Raw genomic sequence first — 18,503 nt, 5'->3', positions numbered from 1 at the left:
AATGCTTTGTAATATCCACCATTTTTTTTCCCACCATTGCAGAAAAAAAGTCCCGTAGCTTGATAACAAAATGAAAACATTCTGCGCTCACCAAGATCCATATCGGATTCAGAATATATTGGAGGAATTGTGAAAAAGTGGTAATTTTAAAGCTATTTAATCTGACACAGAGCTGAAACCAAATGCATGTAGCTAAAGGCCTATTTAAGTCCATCTATCTAAAAGCCATATTGCCAGGCTTTTGCTGTATGACTGCATGGGGGTAGAGAGATCATCATTTTGATCAACTAATCCAGATGTTTTTCTACTGATCCTGAGTGTTGTGCCATCCATGTCTTCTCACATGCAATACATTCAAGGTAAAGATTCCCCCAGTCAGGTTCATCACCCAGTCAGGTTTTTTTTCTATTTGTTTTCCAACACTGCACATCTCACGGCCTCCTTTGTGAATTTATTCTTCCTGTTTATTAAAAGATAAACAATCATGGCATTAAACCACAGTCTGTTTGAGGGTTCGTCCGTCCCTCCGTTTGACAGTGGCACTCGCTCAATAAAGTGGCAGCATCTAGCAAGATGATGGTCTGACCAACCAAGGGAATGCTGGATTTCAAATGGACTCGGTGAGCAGATAATGAAAATGAAGCCAGCCAATAGTACACAGAGTCCCTGACTCCATGCTTGTGCCCAGAGGGATGAGGTGCTGTGCCTGTGAACCCAGTCTAGTACAGTGGCTTGGGGCTTTGGGTATACAGGGGACCATCTGCCTCAACTCATTGCAGTGTGGATGGGAGCTATGCTCTCCTCTGTCCTCAGCTGTTGGCTGTTCATTTAGCCCGTGTTAATGTGAGACGTTTCATTACGCTTTCGGTGTCAGGCTCGTTAGACGACAAGATGACAGGCTTACATAAATAACACCAAAGTGTGCTTGTGTGTTTTAGTGCCCCTGAGCCAACCAAATCCCTTAAGCGCTCTTAACATTTATTTCCGCGTTTCGTCCTCTGAGTAATGTTAACCTCAGGATGACGTATGCAGAAATGTAAGTATCGGGTAGCGGTGTTTTTTACACCCATGGGGACGATATAGCAATGTGTCTATTCTGTCTGCCAAATTTGAACAGTGTTGTAGTGTGACAAGGGAAAAAAAAGTTCCACTCAGAGCTATGTGATCTGCCCACGTCCTGATGCCACAGACAAAGCATGTCATTTTTGTGGATTTTTTTCTGTTAAAAAAAATATATACTACATCACGTCTGTGTGCAGGCCTACTGTGTAGGCTGTGTGCCTAATCCTATGACTGAAATCATGATCACAACCATATAACGTTGGCTTCCGAGGTTGAGTCTGATAATGTCATCACACGCGCTGAATCAATTTGGTTGTGCAGCGGTGGCCAGTTTCATACTTTGTTATGGCTTGGAGAGTTAGACACTGGCAGAGGATGAATGTGGTACCGTTGTAAAAGATTTAAAAGAATCCCGTACAAATGCACAGCCTGAAGAGGTGTGCACTGAGAGAGCTTTTCTGTGCTTGCCACAGTTATACGGTGCTCCAGAATCCCGGTACGCATACAGAATTCATCTGGTAGAAAATATCAAGTGAAAACATATTTTTATACCCCATCCGCTGGGCATATATTTCACAGGGAGTAAGTTCATCTTCTTGTTCATGAAATATGATGCAGCACCTCGTTGACATCTGTTTTACCTGGGTTACACATCTGGTTACACAATGTTTAAAAGGCTTGCCAGGGAGGAACTTATGCCTTGTTAAACTCCTTACCGCTTGTGAAAGGAAGCTATCGTCTTTAACCAGCAGGTCATTCTTTCTGTGTGTCGGGTCATAATAGCTCTACCATCATTAGAAGAATCACGCCGTTGCCTGGAAGCCTATCTCGGGTTTAAATAGGTGCTGCAAAACAGCAGACGATTCATTGAGCTGGTATTTAGGAACAACTCTATTGCTTGTGATGCAATTGATTTCCCCAGGAAGATTATCTGGGTTGTACTACTATGCTGATCATATTGTGTGAGTTGTCAATGAGATGCATAGCTCTAAGGTCTCCGAGCACTTTATCATTGTGTTGGGAGAATGACACTTGGACCTTGTAAGTGATAAAAGCTGAGGCAATGGGACTGTAAATCTTTTCAGCTGTTTTGTACCTTTGCAAGGCTATGGCCCTGTGTTGCACAAGATGACAAACAATAATGTGAAATTACAGGGGTGCTTATAACATGCAGAATGGTGTTTGAATGTGCTCTCCTTCCCCAAGCTATTTCACCTCAGGCGGAGGTCTTAGTTGCTGCCTGCTGGCTTTTATATGAGGTGGCCTTTAAAAAAGATGCCAAAGAATCAGCCTTGCCATCACCAAGGACTTTCTCTCTTTGTGTGAGTTGTAATGCATTCTGATCAATAGGGACCTACACAGCTCAGAAGCCCACACAGTGCAGGCTCTACGCTCTGCCAAGGCCTTGCAATGAAGTGCTCTCATTCTTTTATCTACTTTTTCATCGAGGCTCTGTTTCCCACTGAATGGTGGACAAAGCTTAACGAAAGAATTTCCAGTTTGCTGCTTCTTCTTTTTCAGCAAATACGAAATGCTAGTAGTGTAGAGACCATGTCAGAGCACCATGTCTTTGCACTGCTGCAGGCCCGGGGGGACTCTGAGGAGAATAGCATGAATTCCAGCCCCAGCTTTATCCGCACCCTTCAGTGTAGTAAGACAGGACCCTCTGACAGGAAGTGTGTGTCGGAGACAGCGATCTACTGCTGAGAGTAGCGTCAGAGAGTCTAAATCCTGTGTTTATCCCTTGTTTACCCCTCCGCTCCCACCTCAGCATGCCGCTCCACGGCTCAGCTCCCTGAGTCTTGCCACCAGACTAGGGGTCCGTGACTCCAGTCAGCGGGGAGATGGGATGGAGGGAGGTGGGCCTGATCCCTGAGCAGCAGGCTGGATGCCATCCCTCCATCTTCCAGCTGGGCCTGTGTTGCTGCTCCTGCAGCGCCTCCACGTCCTCCGCTCCTCCCCGGCAAGCCGAAATCTGTCTATGTCTGATAAGATGGCGCCAAGGCTCGCAAGGACGCACCTCTGGGTACTTGGTTGCCAACGCGGCAGTCGTGGAATTAAACTTTTTAATTAGTAGCATGCCCTAGTGCCTGTCAAGAGAGTGGACCGCTGCAGTCAGGTTGGTCTCAACATCCCCCCTCCCCTTTTCCACTTGATTAAACTCCCAAGCACCACAGAGCACAGAGATTCCACCAGTGTCCTCAACAGAAACATATTTATTTCCCATTCCAATAACTTTGACTGGATGCAGACATGGCACAGCGCTATGACACAGACGGTACCTTCCTGCCAGAAAGCCTTTGTGTCATCTCTGTCTGGCTGTTAAACATGAGTTTATGAAGGAGAATAATCAGAACCTTCAGATTGCTGCACCACCAATTACTGTCAGTCTGTATAAATATGGATATTGGATCACACTTAAAAAGCCAAATGTAACTCACTCTGTAGCAAGTTCCTACAACTGTGAATGGCAGGTTTGTGTAGCCATTTACTCGTGTATAATCACATGCACGATACAGTTGAAGTCGGGAAGTTTACATACACTCATTAAAAGTAATTTTTCAACTCCGCCAAAACTATAGTTTGTTCACAAGAAATTTGTGGAAAGTTGGTTAGGACATCTACTTTGTGCATGACACAAGTCATTTAAAAAAAAAATGTTTACAGACAGATTATTTCACTTATAATTAATTCACTGTATCACAATTCCAATGGGCCAGTTTACATACACTAATTTGATTGTGCCTTTAAACATCTTGGAAAATTCCAGAAAATGATGTCATGGCTTTAGAAGCTTCTAATAGGCTTATTGACATAATTTGAGTCAATTGGAGGTGTACCTGTGGATGTATTTCAAGGCCTACCTTCAAACTCAGTGGCTCTTTGCTTGACATCATGGGAAAATCAAAAGAAATCAGCCAAGATCTCAGAAAAAAATAGTAGACTTCCACAAGTCTGGTTCATCCTTGGGAACAATTTCCAAACGACTGAAGGTACCACATCTGTACAAACAATAGTACGCAAGTATAAACACCATGGGACCACGCAGCCGTCATACCTCTCAGGAAGGAGACGCGTTCTGTCTCCTAGAGATGAACGTACTTTGGTGCGAAAAGTGCTAAATCAATCCCAGAACAATAGCAAAGGACCTTGTGAAGATGCTGGAGGAAACAAGTACAAAAGTATCTATATCCACAGTAAAACAAGTCTTATATCGGCATAACCTGAAAGGCTGCTCAGCAAGGAAGAAGCCACGGCTCCAAAACCACCATGAAAATGCCAGACTAGAGTTTGTAACTGCACATGGGGACAAAGATTGTACTTTTTGGGGAAATATCCTCTGGTCTGATGAAACAAAAATAGAACTGTTCGGCCATAATGACCATCGTTATGTTTGGAGGAGAATGGGGGAGGCTTGTAAGCCGAAGAACACCATCCCAACCGTGAAGCACGGGGGTGGCAGCATCGTGTTGTGGGGGTGCTTTGCCGCAGGAGGGACTGGTGCACTTCACAAAATAGATGGCATCATGAGGAGGAAAATGATGTGGATAAATTGAAGCAACATCTCAAGACATCAGTCAGGAAGTTAAAGCTTGGTCACAAAGGGGTCTTCCAAATAGACAATGACCCAAAGCATACTTCCAAAGTTGTGGCAAAATGGCTTAAGGACAGCAAAGACCTCAATCTGAAAAAGCCTGTGTGAGCAAGGAGGCCTACAAACCTGACTCAGTTACACCAGCTCTGTCAGGAGGAATGGGCCAAAATTCACCCAGCTTATTGTGGGAAGCTTGTGGAAGGCTACCTGAAACATTTTACCCAAGTTAAACAATTTAAAGGCAATGCTACCAAATACTATTTGAATGTATGCAAACTTCTGGCCCACTGGGAATGTGATGAAAGAAATACAAGCTGAAATAAATAATTCTCTCAACTATTATTCTGACATTTCACATTCTTAAAATAAAGTGGTGATCCTAACTGACCTAAGACAGGGCATTTTTACTAGGATTAAATGTCAGGAATTGTGGAAAAACTGAGTTTAAATGTATTTGGCTAAGGTGTATGTTAACTTCTGACTTCAACTGTACCTTGGGTGTGAGCTAGGTAGCTAGCTAGCTAAATGTCTACTAGCTAGATATTTAGGTGTGTATAGCTATCTTATGTGTATGTCTTTACAGCGGAACTGTGGGAACAATTCACAACACTTTATCTTTCCAGTTAAACAATATCAGCAGGTATTATCAAAATAAGTTTAGTCATGAACACCATCCACACAGTATTGCACTGCCTGGTATTTTTTTTCTGCAATGGAATCAGTGTTTTCTGTTGGGAGAATGTGGATTCAATTTGTTTTGTGTTACTCTAGGGTCAGCCTTGGGGGGTTATCTGGGTCTATTTCTATTGTGACACTAGAATTATGAAAGAAGTAATACTGCTGCATCCTTTGTGGCTTAGAGAGAGGACAAATCACTCTGGCAGACATTTTCATTCTACCCCAGCTTCTTCTTGCTATTCACATGCAATACCTTACCCTCTCTCTTTGACATTCATTTCCTATTCTGTGTCATGGACAAAGCTACACCCAAACACCTAAAGTGATCATTCTCCAATTCCAGTAAAGTTGACTTTACTTGAGCTTAGAATTTAATTTGCTGATTCAATTTGCCAACACAATCAATTGGCATTGGGGCATGGTTGCCATCAAGACTCGGCCTCCCTTTAGGTTTGTGTCTGTCAAAATAGAACTGGATGGAATTCTTCCTTGCGTTCTTTTCCATTCCATCGCCAATGGGAAAACAGGGAATTCTTAGACCCCTATTTCAGTTCCATGTCATAGATGGATTGCCTGAAAATGACAGCCCCAGTCTCGCCTGTTAAATGATTTATTTTGGACCAAAAATAAAGTATAAGCACAAGTCATTTTAAGCTTGAAAGGATTCCTATCTCCCAGGGATTATTTACTTGCCGCAGAATTGCCGCGATGTGCTTCTAGTCAGAAGGAACAATGATTCCATTTGGCAAGAATGCTGCTTTACAGCCATCTTTAAATCTCTCTGAATAAGACTTCCTTTTGGGACAAATAAGCATGTCAATCTTACTGGTCAAGATTCCAATTTTCCTTTCGTCTCTCCTGGAGCACTTGGTGCTGTGCATACATGCCCCTTATCGGTTGTGAGTGATGCAGTCTCATGACACAAACCCAAAAGCAAGCTGATGCATTGGTTCAGTCAGAGCAGGGTTCTCTCTGACAGGGCTGGCCATGGAGCCAAGACGTCACGCAAGGGCTGTTGGGAGCATGTTTCAAATATGTGGCCGTGACCTGACATGTACTCCAGGAGTGTGTTAAGCTGAGGGATGTGGGGAGAGTGGAAATCATAACTTCTCCCTCCATGCTCCACCAGTAGCATTATTCCGCCTGAATGCCCATGACATGTTACACACAGAGCTTATTCATAGGAAATACATCAGCTTGGCTGTATCAAGATGTAGGAATTACCTTGAGATATAGTCTGGGATGACATGGAAAGCAATTGTCATTTCTTTTCAAGGACTTGCCAAAGAACAGAGCAGAATGAAAAGGCAGTTCTAGCTCTAGAAATATACAGGTGTCCTGTGAGCCCACGTGCACCTCACGCCACTGACGCCATCCACAGCTCACAACAATCTTGACAGGCTTAATTCAATTATGGCAGTGCGATGTGCTGAGACTCCGGAGGTGTGAGCTAATTCCTCTGTTTACACCCCTGAGTCACTGTCACAAACAAAGACAAACACATTCATTGGCTTCCAGGAGCTTGTTTGCTGCGATTGCCCCATTGCCTTTGAAGTTTCTCATCGCTTTATGTTGTTTATTTATTCATGCTCTTTCTTTGCCTGAAATCACCATGGGGTATTCCGCTAGAATATTTTAGCACAGTGTGAAACAATGAAGGAGCTGAGTATTAGACGTGTAAACTACGCACAACACAGTCCTTACATTGAGATGGTACTCTGATTCAGAGGGGATGGGTTAAATGGGGAAGACACATTTCAGTTGAATGCATTCAGTTGTACAACTGACTAGGTATCCCCCTTTCCCTTTCCATGTTGATTGGGACTTTCAAGTAGGAGATCTTCATTGGGAGTTGTGTTTATAGAAACCCTTTTATAAGTATTTAGGTTTTCGAGTTTCAACCATCTGTATCAAGAAGACTTTATTAATCAGACCTCCACCGTGAGAATGCTGTCCTCCTATTCTCTGTATAGGCTGGTGGAAGTGATTTTAATATAGAGGCTGTGGCATTGTGCCAAGCTCCTTTGAGACTTGGTCTAAGCCGATGAAATGCAAAAGTCTGCTTTTAGGGATTATGCTAATTACTAATTGGTGTATAAGAAGGTGATTGTTTTTCCTTGGATAATTTGGATTATTGGGATTAGAGATTTAGTTGCAAGTTAACGTGCTCTTCCTGTTTTAATGGGGCAATTAGCTCCTCCCAACCATGTGAAGCCAACTCTTAGCTAATGTGGCTGAGAGTTTTTCTTTATGCCTGTAACATGCTCAGCCACACACGTGTGCAGGGCAACACACGAGGAAATGTGTTTCATTGAAATCACGTTTAAAGATGCTTGTGTGTTGAAAAGAAAAGTTACATATCCCATAATCCTCTATGTATGGGGGTACAAAGGGGTACACAGTCAGACATCACAGGTACAATCATGTTTCCCCATGGTCTTGTTTTTCTGTAGAATGTCAGGATTTAGCTTTGTATTTAGCTTTGTATCGTTCCAAAAAAAGATAGATGCCAAACTGTAGTTACAGTGTATATATATATATATATATATATATATATATATATTGTTTTTCACCTTTATTTAACCAGGTAGGCTAGTTGAGAACAAGTTCTCATTTGCAACTGCGACCTGGCCAAGATAAAGCATAGCAGTGTGAACAGACAACACAGAGTTACACAAGGAGTAAACAATTAACAAGTCAATAACATAGTAGAAAAAAAAGAGAGTATATATACATTGTGTGCAAAAGGCATGAGGAGGTAGGCGAATAATTACAATTTTGCAGATTAACACTGGAGTGATAAATGATCAGATGGTCATGTACAGGTAGAGATATTGGTGTGCAAAGAGCAGAAAAGTAAATAAATAAAAACAGTATGGGGATGAGGTAGGTAAAATTGGGTGGGCTATTTACCGATAGACTATGTACAGCTGCAGCGATCGGTTAGCTATTCACAAGATATGTTTCAGAGCAGGAAGAAAAGATAGGAGTGAAAACATGCCAACCCATACCCAGGGCTATAGCAGGATTAGACTCTCTTTTTGTCTGAGGTTTATCTTTGGATATGTGAGCTACACTTGGTTATTCATCCCGTTCATTTTCAGTATGCCTGGGATGACTCTACTCACGGTCTCCTTCCACTCCCATCGACCTCCAGTTTGTTTCACATCTGCATGACTCGAGGAGGGAGAATGTTAAGTATGAATTGATTTTTAAATAAGCATACATTTACCTTCAGACACCTGCGACCATATTGGGCTCGTCCTGTATTGCAAAACAGGCTGTTTTAATTGATCTTTGTGATGAACATTGAGGACAGACCACCCTGTCTTTGCAGTCAAGGTGACTTTGGCATCACAATCCTATACCGAGTCCCTTGTTTTTTTTCATGATGGGACAACTTACCATGAAAGCGCATCTGGGCAGAGGTGAGAAGGTAACAGTGCTGTAACTAATGGGTTTATTTAATTTAATTTACTGGCTGTGGCCCCCAGGTCATTGGAGGCATGCTGGCCACAGTGAGATTTGAGGTTGCAGTGGGAAAGAAAGAAAGATTAACCCTCTTTTCAAAAGGGCAAATTTCACTCATGTCATGCTGGATTTTCTTGCCGAGATAGCAGGCCAGTATAAATCTGCAGAACTAAATGAATACAGGTTTGTGGTGAAATGGGCCTCTCAAGCTTATTTCGTACAAGCCACCTAATCAACGTCACGCTGGGGCCATGCTCGCTGGGCTGGGGAATCGGTCATAAATGAAAGCTTTGTCAACATGTCCTCAGATGGATGCAAGGGAGCATTTGCAATAACAATTGCTTCTTGATTCGAAACGTTGACGTGCCAACGGAAGGTTAATTGGGCATATCTATCCCGACTGAAGTTTATTTGGGGGGATAGTTGTGAGGGCTAGTATTTTCCTAATGATTAAAGGTATATAATTCTGTAGAACAGCATGGTAGGGTTGTTGCTGTCATCACTAACACCGGCTTTTAGCTAAATATTATCTTTGATGCCATTGTTGTAGTCACATGTCTCTCCGTATCTATTTCTGGCCACATTGTCTCCAATTAACAGTCTCACAATTTTCTGATGCAATCAGTGGAATATAAATGAAGCAATCCCAGCAGCCTCTGGCTCTGCGTCGTCTCAGCCTCACGCTGAATCACTCGCTGTTAGATCTGTGCTGTAATAAACCCACTTTTTACAGGGCTAAACACGTACTCACTGCACCTTGGGTAAACTCAACAAACGCTTCAGGGTTTCAAAATTAATGTGGCATAATAATTTGTTAACCAACAGTGCGATGCAAGAGGAAGGAATTTACACCTTGTGTTTAATAACAGATAGTTAAATTTGTCTTGCTACTAATGTTGCATGTGTTTCTTCATGCTATTTAATAGTTGGGACTCACTTAGCTGGCTCCTTCCCTCCACAAAGATGGATCTGCACAAACACACCCATTTGATGTTTTTCCTTTCAGTAGATTTTTGGTTTGTGGTGGCAAGACAGTGTAAAACACTGAAAACTGCCTACAAACCACTGATGGTTGCTCATGGCGGAATCCGATCGAAACAAAGACGCTGTGTTTGGTTAGTTCACTCAGCCAGCTATTGGCTGCTTGATGGGTCGATCTGCATTCTAGTGGATGTTATTGAAGTAAATTTTTTAGAACTGAGGCATTTTCTCTTATAGGCTACTCCAGGTGTAATATGATCACTCTCCTTCTCGCCTGTCTGTTGGCCTAACCCAATTCTAAAGCTGTGAGAGGGGTGTGTGTTGTTGTGCGTTCGAGACGAGTGAATGTCCAAAGTCAAACCAAAAAGGCGATAGACATCCCACGGTACCACCCGATGAAGAGACTAACACTCTTAAAAGCCTAGTGCAGTCAAAAGTGTGATTTTACAGTGTTTTATATACACTGCTCAAAAAAATTAAGGGAACACTTAAACAACACAATGTAACTCCAAGTCAATCACACTTCTGTGAAATCAAACTGTCCACTTAGGAAGCAACACTGATTGACAATACATTTCACATGCAAATGGATTAGACAACAGGTGGAAATTATAGGCAATTAGCAGGGCACCCCCAATAAAGGAGTGGTTCTGCAGGTGGTAACCATAGGCCACTTCTCAGTTCCTGTGCTTCCTGGCTGATGTTTTGGTCACTTTTGAATGCTGGCGGTGCTTTCACTCTAGTGGTAGCATGAGACGGAGTCTACAACCCACACAAGTGGCTCAGGTAGTGCAGCTCATCCAGGATGGCACATCAATGCGAGCTGTGGCAAGAATATTTGCTGTGTCTGTCAGCGTAGTGCCCAGAGCATGGAGGCGCTACCAGGAGACAGGCCAGGACATCAGGAGACGTGGAGGAGGCCGTAGGAGGGCAACAACCCAGCAGCAGGACCGCTACCTCCGTCTTTGTGCAAGGAGGAGCAGGAGGAGCACTGCCAGAGCCCTGCAAAATGACCTCCAGCAGGCCACAAATGTGCATGTGTCTGCTCAAACGGTCAGAAACAGACTCCATGAGGGTGGTATGAGGGCCCGACATCCACAGGTGGGGGTTGTACTTACAGCCCAACACCGTGCAGGACGTTTGGCATTTGCCAGAGAACACCAAGATTGGCAAAGTCGCCACTGGTGCCCTGTGCTCTTCACAGATGAAAGCAGGTTCACACTAAGCACATGTGACAGATGTGACAGAGTCTGGAGATGCCGTGGAGAACGTTCTGCTGCCTGCAACATCCTCCAGCATGACTGGTTTGGCGGTGGGTCAGTCATGGTGTGGTGTGGCATTTCTTTGGGGGGCCGCACAGCCCTCCATGTGCTCGCCAGAGGTAGCTTGACTGCCATTAGGTACCGAGATGAGATCCTCAGACCCCTTGTGAGACCATATGCTGGTGCGGTTGGCCCTGGGTTCCTCCTAATGCAAGACAATGCTAGACCTCATGTGGCTGGAGTGTCTCAGCAGTTCCTGAAAGAGGAAGGCATTGATGGACTGGCCCGCCCGTTCCCCAGACCTGAATCCAATTGAGCACATCTGGGACATCATGTCTCGCTCCATCCACCAACAGGTTGCACCACAGACTGTCCAGCAGTTGGCAGATGCTTTAGTCCAGGTCTGGGGGAGATCCCTCAGGAGACCATCCGCCACCTCATCAGGAGCATGCCCAGGCATTGTAGGGAGGTCATACAGGCACGTGGAGGCCACACACACTACTGAGCCTCATTTTGACTTGTTTTAAGGACATTACATCAAAGTTGGATGAGCCTGTAGTGTGGTTTTCCACTTTAATTTTGAGTGTCACTCCAAATCCAGACCTCCATGGGTTGAGAAATTTGATTTCCATTGATAATATTTGTGTGATTTTGTTGTCAGCACATTCAACTATGTAAAGAAAAAAATATTTAATAAGAATATTTCATTCATTCAGATCTAGGATGTGTTATTTTAGTGTTCCCTTTATTTTTTTGAGCAGTGTATATTACCACACTATGAGTGACTTAAAAAATAAATAATTATAACAGATTATTTTCCCTTTCATGCGATATAGACAGTGGTTTGCATCATCTCTTGTTTTGTAGCTTTTTTTTGTGCGCTTTCCTATAAATATTGTGAAGCGGAAAATGTCTTTGTAGATCTCATTAAATGTTCCATGAATTTTTCCATACAGTATGGCATTTGGTTCAACTTGAATGATAACTGCATTTGTTCCCCAATTGTCTTCATTTTACTACGTTCTAGTTATCCGTATTCAAGTGTTTCATCATCAGTGCATGATGGGAAGTTTTTAGTTTGTAGTTTTAACGTAACTGCTCCGTTGGACTACAGCTCTCACCGGGAGCCTTCACACTCAGATTAGCCACACCGTGTTTCTAAATTGTTCTGACAGGTGATTTGCCCATAGTCTTTTGATGAGTTGTTCACATTCTGATATAGCAAAGTTTCTGTGCATAAAAATTCCACCGTAAATGCGATTCACAATTGAATCATAGATGTCTTTGCTTGACTGAGTGCACCAGTTTATTTGTAAATGTCTCAGCTTTTTGGTATAATCGCCTTAGGTATGGTTGAAATACTGGATGCTGCTTCTTGCTCCCAAACCAGTTCACCCAGGCCACCGTCAGACTGCAGCTGAAGTGTAGGTTGAGTTTAGGTTATTGTAGTGTAAGTCAAAATGATCTGTACCCCGTATCCTCACGAGTTTGAACAGGAAAAGAGAAGGTAGGTAAGGTTTCATATTGCGACAGCGTCTTTAGAAAGGCAAAATTCAAAAACTAGCCCTAGTAATACAGGAGTATGGTAATGAATATCAGTGAAAAACAGTATAGTGTTCAGACAAACCTTGACATTGAAAGGGCATGCCCCCCCCAACTCAAATAAATGGTGCCCCACAGAGCCAGACATGGCCCTGGCATTCCCCGATTTTAGTTCCTTTTGTTTAACGAGTCAAGGGCCTTTTTCTATCAGACTTGTCCATTATCTGAGTCTGAAAGACACAGCAAAGTCCACCACATGGTCTGTCAATTTGTGAACCTCACCAGAGCAGTCCTGGTGTGATAATGAATGTAATTTCTTTCCTCCTATGGCACAGACCCAAGTATTTAAAATGCAGTCAGGCCTGTGGACCTGTGCATGTGGGGAAGTGTAAGATACACCAAATAGTCATCTTCACCCACTCCTAGATGAAAATAATTGTCAATGATAATGTATTTGTTTATTATAAGGAAAGTAAATGTTTTAATACAGAAACATGTTCCAGTAGGGCTTCAATAGGGACAGGAATATTTCCTAATAATGTCACGTGGCTAGGAAAACTCCTGGCCCCAGCATCAACCATGCATTTCTTAACATTCTACAATGCTGCCCGCTGTGCTGGTTCATCTATTTGGCTTGCACCCGACCAGAACTGACAACCCACTGGATTGACTGACTGTCACCAAGGCACCCCCTATAAAACCGTATCAGCCCAACCTGAGGTTGTGATCCCAGCCTCGTGTTATGTTTGTTTTGGAGAGAGCACTCTGCCTTCCTTGGCTGTCCTCTTTATTGCAGCGGCCCCTAATAGCTTGATTTAATGCACTCTCAGAGGTCAGATATTGCGCTGGCAGCCACAGACCACTTCCTTCCTCACTGCCCCATTAATAGCAGCAAACAAATCAGAGATGCACTGTAAATTCTCTCCCTGGCATATTGGAGCTGTTTGGATGGGAGACGTGGACAGATTTATTATGGGGAAGAAGGATATCTCTAGAAAAGACTAGCCAGAACATGGGCTGTGTGAACACTAATTAAATGTATTATTCCCAGTAGGATAGCTTAGCTAGTGTTCCGTCACACATCCTCTGATCCTTATGGTATGTCTGTGCAAGATGCGTACTGTATGTAGAGTCATGTGCAGGGTCACACATCAACTTCTTCAGTGACCTCATAAAGACTTGTAGTAAAGCCTGTTTATCCTGACCTGCTTTTCACAGGACTACTTCCCCCAAAGAAGAAGCTCGCTCTCAAGTGGTTTCGTTCGTCAGTGAGGTTCGATAATTGTGCCTTTATAAAAATACCAGATGTGTACAGTGACAGTCAGAAGCATATCAGTCCAGAATATTTGACATTGTGCATCTTGGCTTTGTAAAGTCATGTGTTGTGTTTTCATGGACTATCACCTAAATATTCACTACCGGTTAAAAGTTTTAGAAGACCTACTCATTCAAGGGTTTTTCTTTATTTATACTATTTTCTACATTGTGGAATAACAGTGAAGACATCAAAACTATGAAATAACACATATGGAATCATGTAAACTGCCCCTTTTTCAGGACCATGTCTTTCAAAGATAATTAGTAAAAATCGAAATAACTTCACAGATCTTCATTGTAAAGGGTTTAAACCCTGTTTCCCATGCTTGTTCAATGAACCATAAACAATTAATGAACATGCACCTGTGGAACGGTCTTTAAGTAGGCAATTGTCACAGTTATGAAAACTTAGGACACTAAAGATGCCTTTCTACTGACTCTGAAAAACACAAAAAGAAAGATGCCCGGGGTCCCTGCCCATCTGCGTGAACCTGCCTCAGGCATGCTGCAAGGAAGCATGAGGACTGCAGATGTGGCCAGGACAATAAATTGCAATGTCCGTACTGTGAGACACCTAAGACAGCGCTACAGGGAGACAGGACAGACAGCTGATCGTCCTCGCAGTGACAGACCATGTGTAACAACACCTGCACAGGATCGGTACATCCGAACATCACACCTGTGGGACAGGTACAGGATGGCAACAACAACTGCCCGAGTTACACCAGGAACGCACAATCACTCCATCAGTGCTCAGACTGTCCGCAATAGGCTGAGAGAGGCTGGACTGAGGGCTTATAGGCCTGTTGTAAGGCAGGTCCTCACCAGACATCACCGGTAACAACGTCGCCTATGGGCACAAACCCACCATCGCTGGACCAGACAGGACTGGAAAAAAGTGCTCTTCACTGACGAGTCGCAGTTTTGTCTCACCGGGGGTGATGGTCAGATTTGCGTTTACCGTCGAAGGAATGAGTATTACACATAGGCCTGTAATTCTGGAGCAGGATCAATTTGGAGGTGGAGGGTCCGTCATGGTCTGGGGCGGTGTGTCACAGCATCATTGGACTGAGCTTGTTGTCATTGCAGGCAATCTCAATGCTGTGCATTACTGGGAAGACACCCTCCTCCCTCATGTGGTACCCTTCCTGCAGGCTCATCCTGACATGACAATGCCACCAGCCATACTGCTTGTTCTGGGCGGGATTTCCTGCAAGACAGGAATGTCAATGTTCTGCCATGGCCAGCAAAGAGCCCGGATCTCAATCCCATTGAGCACGTCTGGGACCTGTTGGATTGGAGGGTGAGGGCTAGGGCCATTCCCCCCAGAAATGGCTGGGAACTTGCAGGTGCCTTGGTGGAAGAGTGGGGTAACATCTAACAGCCTGAACTGACAAATCTGGGGCAGTCCATGAGGAGGAGATGCACTGCAGTACTTAATGCAGCTGGTGGCCACACCAGATACTGACTGTTGTTTTTGATTTTGATCCCCCCCTTTGTTCAGGGACACATTATTCCATTTCTGCTAGTCACATGTCTATGGAACTTGTTCAGTTTATGTCTCAGTTGTTGTTGAATCTGGTTATGTTCCTACAAATATTTACACGTCAAGTTTGCTGAAAATAAACACAGTTGACAGTGTGAGAATGTTTCTTTTTTTGCTGAGTTTAGTAGCCCAAAAATTATTAAACAAATCAAAATATATTTGAGATTTGAGATAATTCAAATAGCCACCCTTTGCCTTGATGACACCTTTGCACACTATTGCCATTCTCTTAACCAGCATTATGAGGTAGTCACCTGGAATGCATTTAAATTAACAGGTGTGCCTTCTTAAGTTAAGTTGTGCTGTGTTTGAAACAGTCAGTTGTTGTGACAAGGTAGGGGTGGTATACAGACGATAGCCCTATTTGGTAAAACACCAAGTCCATATTAGGCAAGATTAGCTCAAATAAGCAAAGAGAAACGACAGTCCATCTTTACTTTAAGACATGAAGGTCAGTCAAGAACTTTGAAAGTTTCTTTAAGTGCAGTCACAAAAACCATCAACCGCTATGGTGAAACTGGCTCTCATGAGGACCGCCACAGGAATGGAAGACCCACAGTTACCTCTGCAGCAGAGGATAAGTTCATTAGAGTTGCCAGCCCAAATAAATGCTTCCCAGAGTTCAATTATCAGACACATCTGAACATCAACTGTTCAGAGGAGTCTGTGTGAATCAGGCCTTCATGGTCAAATTGCTGCAAAGACACCACTACTAAAGGACACCAATAAGAAGAAGAGACTTGCTTGGGCCATTAAACATGGGCAATGGACATTATACCAGTGGAAAGCCCAAATTAGACATTTTTGGTTCCCACCACTGTGTCTTTGTGAGATGTGGTGTGGATGAATGGATGATCTCCGCATGTGTATTTCGCACCGTAAAGCATGGAGGAGGAGGTGTGATGGTGTGGGGGTGTTTTGCTGGTGACATTCAGTGATTTATTTAGAATTTAAGGCACACTTAACCAGCATGGCTACCACAACATTCTGCAGCAATACGCTATCCCATCTGGTTTGCCCTTAGTGGGACTATCATTTGTTTTTCAACAGGACAATAACCCAACACACCTCCAGGCTGTGTAAGACCTATTTTCCGTAGAAGGAGAGTGATGGAGTGCTGCATCAGATGACCTGGCCTCCACAATACTCCGACCTCAACCAAATTGAGATGGTTTGGAATGAGTCGGACCGCAGAGGGAATGAAAAGCAGCCAACAAGTGCTCAGCATATGTGGGAACTCCTTCAAAACGGTTGTAAAAGCATTCCAGGTGAAGCTGGTTGAGAGAATGCCAAGAGTGTGCAAAGCTGTCATCAAGGCAAAGGGTGGCTACTTTGAAGAATCTAAAATGTATTTTGATTTGTTTAACACTTTTCTTGTTACTACATGATTCCATATGTGTTATTTCATTGTTTTGATGTCATCACTATTATTCTACAATGTAGAAAATAGTAAAAATAAAGAAAAACCCTCGAATGCGTAGGTGTTCTGAAACTTTATACCGGTAGTGTATACCCGATATGAAGCCGTAAATTGGAAATAACCTATTCTCAGACAGCCCTTTCCTTCCAATCACATCTCGGCTTTGCTGCGGTATGATGAAATATTTCCTTTCATCAAATGATGCGTATTTGGTCAGACAGGATAATTATTATTCTTGTCAGCATGTGTTTATCTTGATGTAGCCCTCAATAATCAACTAGATCCAACAAGCACATTTCATTCAGGTGCCACTGCCCTTGCATTTCTAAGGAGCACTGCACAACATCATTTTCAACAATAGTGGTAAAATGAGTTCCTTACACAATGTTAAACATTTTACTTATATTTCACGCTGTAAATATAGCACAAGGGTGTATACAGTGGGGCAAAAAAAGTATTTAGTCAGCCACCAATTGTGCAAGATCTCCCACTTAAAAAGATGAGAGAGGCCTGTAATTTTCATCATAGGTACACTTCAACTATGACAGACAAAATGAGAAAAAAATCCAGAAAATCACATTGTGGGATTTTTTATGAATTTATTTGCAAATTATGGTGGAAAATAAGTATTTGGTCAATAACAAAAGTTTATCTCAATACTTTGTTATATACCCTTTGTTGGCAATGACAGAGGTCAAACGTCTTCACAAGGTTTTTACTGGTATTTTGGCCCATTCCTCCATGCAGATCTCCTCTAGAGCAGTGATGTTTTGGGGCTGTTGCTGGGCAACACGGACTTTCAACTCCCTCCAAAGATTTTCTATGGGGTTGAGATCTGGAGACTGGCTAGGCCACTCCAGGACCTTGAAATGCTTCTTACGAAGCCACTCCTTCGTTGCCCGGGCGGTGTGTTTGGGATTATTGTCATGCTGAAAAACCCCGCCACGTTTCATCTTCAATGCCCTCGCTGATGGAAGGAGGTTTTCACTCAAAATCTCACAATACATGGCCCCATTCATTCTTTCCTTTACACGGATCAGTCGTCCTGGTCCCTTTGCAGAAAAACAGCCCCAAAGCATGATGTTTCCACCCCCATGCTTCACAGTAGGTATGGTGTTCTTTAGATGCAACTCAGCATTCTTTGTCCTCCAAACACGACAAGTTGAGTTTTTACCAAAAGGTTCTATTTTGGTTTCATCTGACCATATGACATTCTCCCAATCTTCTTCTGGATCATCCAAATGCTCTCTAGCAAACTTCAGATGGGCCTGGACATGTACTGGCTTAAGCAGGGGGACACGTCTGGCATTTGAATCCCTGGCGGCGTAGTGTGTTACTGATGGTAGGCTTTGTTACTTTGGTCCCAGCTCTCTGCAGGTCATTCACTAGGTCCCCCCGTGTGGTTCTGGGATTTTTGCTCACCGTTCTTGTGCTCATTTTGACCCCACTGGGTGAGATCTTGCGTGGAGCCCCAGATCGAGGGAGATTATCAGTGGTCTTGTATGTCTTCCATTGCCTAATAATTGCTCCCACAGTTGATTTCTTCAAACCAAGCTGCTTACCTATTGCAGATTCAGTCTTCCCAGCCTGGTGCAAGTCTACAATTTTGTTTCTGGTGTCGTTTGACAG

General features: G+C 43.3%; 1 protein-coding gene across 1 annotated transcript in view; it reads left to right on the top strand.

The window, feature by feature from the left end:
- LOC109897604 (heparan sulfate glucosamine 3-O-sulfotransferase 4-like) overlaps positions 1-18,503 on the top strand; it is an 89,523-nt gene that overhangs the window by 2,026 nt on the left and 68,994 nt on the right. The window lies entirely within an intron of this gene.

This window comes from Oncorhynchus kisutch, linkage group LG10 (assembly GCF_002021735.2).
Source record: "Oncorhynchus kisutch isolate 150728-3 linkage group LG10, Okis_V2, whole genome shotgun sequence".
NCBI classification, from domain to species: Eukaryota; Metazoa; Chordata; class Actinopteri; order Salmoniformes; family Salmonidae; genus Oncorhynchus; species Oncorhynchus kisutch.
Note: the sequence above shows the minus strand (reverse complement) of the source record. Positions and strands in the feature narration are given on the sequence as shown.